We start from the raw sequence: 6,005 nt of genomic DNA, 5'->3' as shown, positions 1-6,005 counted from the left end.
TTTAATTTATTATTATTATTATTATTATTATTATATATTTATTGAAAACGTATTATTAGCGCTTCATATTTAATATTATATACTTTTTTTTATTTTTTATTATAATAATATAATATTTGTATTTAATTATTTGTAAAAACAAATACTACTGTATGTCTTCATTAATTCATCTATTTCTAATTTTCTTTGTTTTATTTACTTCTCATTTTTAATTGTGTTTTATAACGACGATAAAGCTTGAATACTACTAAAAATCATTTTGTAGTCTGAACAGGAAAAGATGCCTTTAGCTCAGTGTCTGTGTGTGTGAGTGTGTGAATGTGTGTCTCCCCTGAACGACAGGTCAATTGACACAGAACAAGACAATTGACCCCAGGGTCAAAGGTCAGAGGAAACCTCCCTCTGTTATCCGTTCTTCTCTCAGGGTGTGAGTCTCAGCTCTCGTTTCCTAAAGGCAGTAAACGAATCAAAACACCTGTCAGTCAAAAACACTTCAGTTGACAATAAATTGATAATAATGTTGGGCTATAAAGGAACTACAGCACGGTCACATGACTTCACGTCACCACCGCTAAGCGAAAGGAGGCTAATGTTATGCTATAAAGGAACTACAGCACGGTCACATGACTTCACGTCACCACCGATAAGCTAAAGGTGGCTAATGTTGGGCTATAAAGGAACTACAGCACGGTCACATGACTTCACGTCACCACCGCTAAGCGAAAGGAGGCTAATGTTATGCTATAAAGGAACTACAGCACGGTCACATGACTTCACGTCACCACCGATAAGCTAAAGGTGGCTAATGTTGGGCTATAAAGGAACTACAGCACGGTCACATGACTTCACGTCACCACCGCTAAGCTAAAGGTGGCTAATGTTGGGCTATAAAGCAACTACAGCACGGTCACATGACTTCACATCACCACCACTAAGCTAAAGGTGGCTAATGTTGGGCTATAAAGGAACTACAGCACGGTCACATGACTTCACATCACCACCGCTAAGCTAAAGGAGGCTAATGTTGGGCTATAAAGGAACTACAGCACGGTCACATGACTTCACGTCACCACCGCTAAGCTAAAGGCGGCTAATGTTGGGCGTGAAAACGTTTAGTCGTCTCATTTAGGCACTCGTTAGCAACCGCCATTTTAAAATTCACCAGTTGGGTATTTATTGACGTATTTGATGTCCAAAAACGCATTTTAAAAAAAAACATTGACTTCGAGACTAGGGAACAGGAAGTAATAAAATGCCTACTCATATCTGGGTTTTAGGACTCATTCCTGCTCCACTCTATCGGCCCTGAAGTGAATTCCCACCTGCTGCATGCATGACACAAGCTCATATTTACTTTTCATCGTTAGAATAAAGTCACTTCGACGTCATGCTCGGCCTTCCTGTGCAGCTTCTGGACCTGTAGGACAAATGGCAGCTCATTGAGGGGCCTCTAATTGCGGCCCCGGGACTCAGCACAAAGCCCTCCCGCCTCCCCCCACAATGGGCTGCCCTGCGGAGGCCCGTGTGAACCGATGAGCCCCATCCTGCCCCCCCCCCCCCATGTTAATTAATAGGCCTTGCTGGCAGAGTTGGACCCCGCTCAGCTTTGATTGAAGGCGGCCATTAGCATCTATTAATTTAGCCTCTGGCGTTTTATCCGCCGGCCTGAAAGAGGGAATTAAGTGGTGTGAGTTTTGGTGAGGGGTGTGAGGCTGAGTTAAAATGTGATTATTGCCCCGAGCCAGCTAACTGCGGCTAAGCCCTCTTGAAAGTGAAGGGGCGACTCCTCTCATTAGCGCCCAACAAGGGAAAGATATTAACAGGAAATAGCTGCAAATTTTACCTTTTTTTCCCCCAACAACTTCCCTTTATGTGCCACGTGAAAAGGGCACTTAAAAATGTGAAAGAGGGGAGAGTGGAGCGTGACGGCCACAGCGATGATACTGTAGTGCAGAAGATCAACTTGTATGATTTGTTTTTGTTTCTTAGAAAGAGATGTGGATTGTATTGAGGCAAGGAGGGGCAGCTGCAGGGACATGGCTGCAGATTTGTTCTTTATTTTCTGCATTGTTTTGAGGTTTCTGCCCGAACAAGATGACAGAAACGACAGAAACAAAGCAGAAATAACACACTTAAAGTTTACTAAAAACTGTGTGGTACGAACAGGATGTTAAGTCTTTCATTTACCATCTTCTAAACCAGCATTTCTCAAACTTATTTCAATAATGTACCCACTTTGAAATATTCGCATTCAGACAGGACAGACATAGTGTTACAACAGCTCAAGATATTTCCATTAGGAGAAATTCGCTGCAGCTTCAGAAAGGATGCAAAAAAACACATGCAGATGAAAAAACTTGACAACCCATGCCCGGCGTTTACTAAAAGTTATGCTTAAACAAAACGATTACAAATCTCTATAATCTTTCTAGTAGGCAGAAATTGTTCGGCGTCTTTATTGACACTTGTTAGCACTTCTAAAATTTACCGGTGGGGTTTTTACTGACACATTTTTTCTCGTAGGCTATAACAAACCGTGAATAGATATAACCAAAAACATGTTAAAAAAACATTGACTTTGAGAATGGAATTGGTAGGAAATCGTAAAATGCCAACTCATTTCCAGATTTTCGGACTCATTCCTGCACCACTCGAGTTGAGCCTGACATTTGATTGACAGTTCTTTATCTCTCTCTTTATAAACCGCCTCTTCTCCCTCTCAGCTTCAGGTGTGTCCAGGTGGCTGAAGTGCCATGGGAATACTGTGACATGACAGCAGAGGCTGTGACCCATGGCTAACACACACACACACACACACACACACACACACACACACACACACACACACACACACACACACACACACACACACACACACACACACACACACACACACACACACACACACACACACACACACACACACACACACACACACACACACACACACACACACACACACACACACACACACACACACACACACACACACAGGCACACAGGCACAGGTATTGTCTAGCTTGTCAAACTTGCCTCTGACATACTGATCCCTTTACATCCGCTCAACCCTTCACACTCACTTTTTAACTGCAGATCAAACACACACACACACACACACACACACACACACACACACACACACACACACACACACACACACACACACACACACACACACACACACACACACACACACACACACACACACACACACACACACACACACTTTTCTGTGAGACCGCCTGATGCCACACAGACAGACAACAAAGGGATTATTAAGCATTTTCATTTGCTGTCTATATATTTATTAATACACAAAACATGAGATATAATAATATAAATATAATGGATCTAATTAGAAATATTTTTGTTAATTTGTTTAGACATTATTATATTAATGTATAAATGCACCTTTATTAAATATATATTATATATATATATATATATGTATTTAAAATAAACGAGAATCCCTTTTGTTAATTTTTTTCTCATTTGCCTTTATTTTTTACATTCTTTAAGTTACTTATTTTTCAATATGCTAACTCATTTAATATTGTATTTAGTCTTCTTAATATTTCCATCATAATGATCTTATCCCTTTAAAAGTTTATCATTTTGTATTGCTTAACTTTTACTTTATATTCAAACCTGCACAGGAAACAGCATCCTTTAACGAAATGAAAATTAAATTGATTTTAAAATGTTTTGAAATATATTGCAATCCCTAATCCTTCTATGTACTCCCTGCAATATCTTCAACTACCCCTAGGAGTCCCCGCACCCCCTGTTGGGAACCACTGATGCTTAGTTAAATGTTGATATAAGGTTGACAGGTGGCAGCAAACTGTACTCTGCTGTCCTCTACTGGTCTCACTGGAGAATTACACTTTTATAATTTTCATGTATACAACAGACTTATTTTCTTTTTAAACGTGGATCCGGATCCTAGGTTATATTGATGCCGTAGTTGTCACTTTTAATACAATTACTATCCTAGATAGAAGTTTAAAGACAGTTTTGATTTTTTTATCTGATTTTGTTAAGTGTCTGTGACTTACTTACTAATAAAAAAAAGTGTGTTATTATAATTGTTAGTATTGATTGGTGATTTTGTTTTGTGAAGATTGAAATTGGACAATTATCTCCGAACTTCAAAAAAATGTATATTTATAAAGATGAAACACATGACTCCGCAATGAATTTGAAGGTATTATTTTAACTTGGATACTGTTAGCAACAATACCAAACAGATTCAAGAGCTTTTTCATAAAAAATCATAATAAAAAAAGGTGTTGTTTAGGACTGTAGGGTAGATGTTGAAAATCCTTAAAAAATGATTCATTGCCATATTTTAAAAAGTTTAAAGTTTTAAATGTAGATTTTATTTGTATAATTGAATTAGCACGGACAAGATAAAGGCAAAGAGCAAACGTGAAAATCTTGTAAACTAAAAAAGGGAACAGGAAGTGGTGAAATGCTAAGTTTGTGTTTTTAGGACTCCATAAGGATTACTGCTCAACTCTATATATTGTTTCATAGCAAGGAATTAACATGAAAAACATAAATCAAACAAAAATAAAATTATCATTGCGTTCTGCAAGCCTGAAAAAAGGTACCACTTTACAATAAGACTACCCGTATAAAGGGTTTACGAATTGTTTGTAATTCATTTATTAATAATTAGGTTGTGAACACTTTATAAATCATTAATAAGCTATTATGAGACATGAGATAAACAGGGCAACTGTGACCGGTTGCTTGCCAAATAGTGAGCCCACATTTATCTGTACTGCTAAGCCTTATATTGGCTCAGCTTACTTTGTCTTCTTCATCAGCATCATTGATATCTGTTGTCCACTGAGTTGATTCTCGCTAAGTAGCCAATATAAGGCTTAGTCATCTTGCCAAATAGTGAGCCCACATGTATCTGTACTGCTAAGCCTTATATTGGCTACCTAGCTTACTTCATCTTCTTCATCAGCCAGCATCCTTGGTATCTGTTGCTCACTGGGTCGAGTACGCTTGCTTGGTAGCACATGTCTTCCGTCACTTGCTTCAGAAGCGAGGCAAGAATACTTCCTGGCATTCGGAAAACGAAGAGTGGAACAGGCGAGCAAGTGTGCAGGTGTGCGTCATATGAGAGGCCCCACCTTACATTTTCCGCCACAGATTTGGGGAAATTGGTCCGTGCGCAAAGCATTGTGGGGATTTTAAGACCGCGGAATCTACACATGTGCAGCCTCGAAATGTCTCGTTACGAAGTATGCCGGGCTCAGTAGAATTCCAAGTATGCTGGACATTGGAACAGTCCTTCGGCGGCACTCGATGCTTGAAATAGTGGTTCTGGAGCAGCTTTACTCTCTCTCCGTGCCAGCCTCGGGGACCTGTTGCTGGTTTCATGGAGTTGTCTGTTTATTAAGAATAAACTATTGTGTTATTCTTACACCTCGTCTCGCCTCCATGCTTTTTGTTGCAGCCCAGGAGCCGGTTTGTAACACGACATTGAGAAACACCCTCGGAGTTGATTCTCACTAAGTAGCCAATATAAGGCTTAGTCATCTTGCCAAATAGTGAGCCCACATTTATCTGTACTGCCGTGAGGCCCCTGTGGGTGTATCAGTAGAGAGGGTGTGGCTGTTCTGTCTGTGCATTGGCACCTTGATTATATTACATTGCATTTAGCGGACGCTTTTATCCAAAGCGACCAGGGTCGTGGGAAGTAGGGGTGCTGAGGGTGCTGCAGCACCCCCTGTTGGAGGACAGGGGATCTGCACTTCCACAAGATATAATACCAAAAAAACCGAATTTTCAGCCTTGATGTAACAACATTCATAATTAAGTAAAGATAACACCCCTTTTTCAACCCGGTTACATTTTCCATTTGCCCTGTACGATGGGCGCTGTAGTGATGAAAGTGAGGGATGTTGGCTTAGCAGGCGCCCGCAACTCACAGCCAAAGTGAGAGAGATAGAGAGAGGGGATACCGCGGGGATACGTTATCTCAG

Source organism: Notothenia rossii (assembly GCF_949606895.1).
Source record: "Notothenia rossii genome assembly, chromosome: 3".
Classification (NCBI taxonomy): Eukaryota; Metazoa; Chordata; class Actinopteri; order Perciformes; family Nototheniidae; genus Notothenia; species Notothenia rossii.
Note: the sequence above shows the minus strand (reverse complement) of the source record.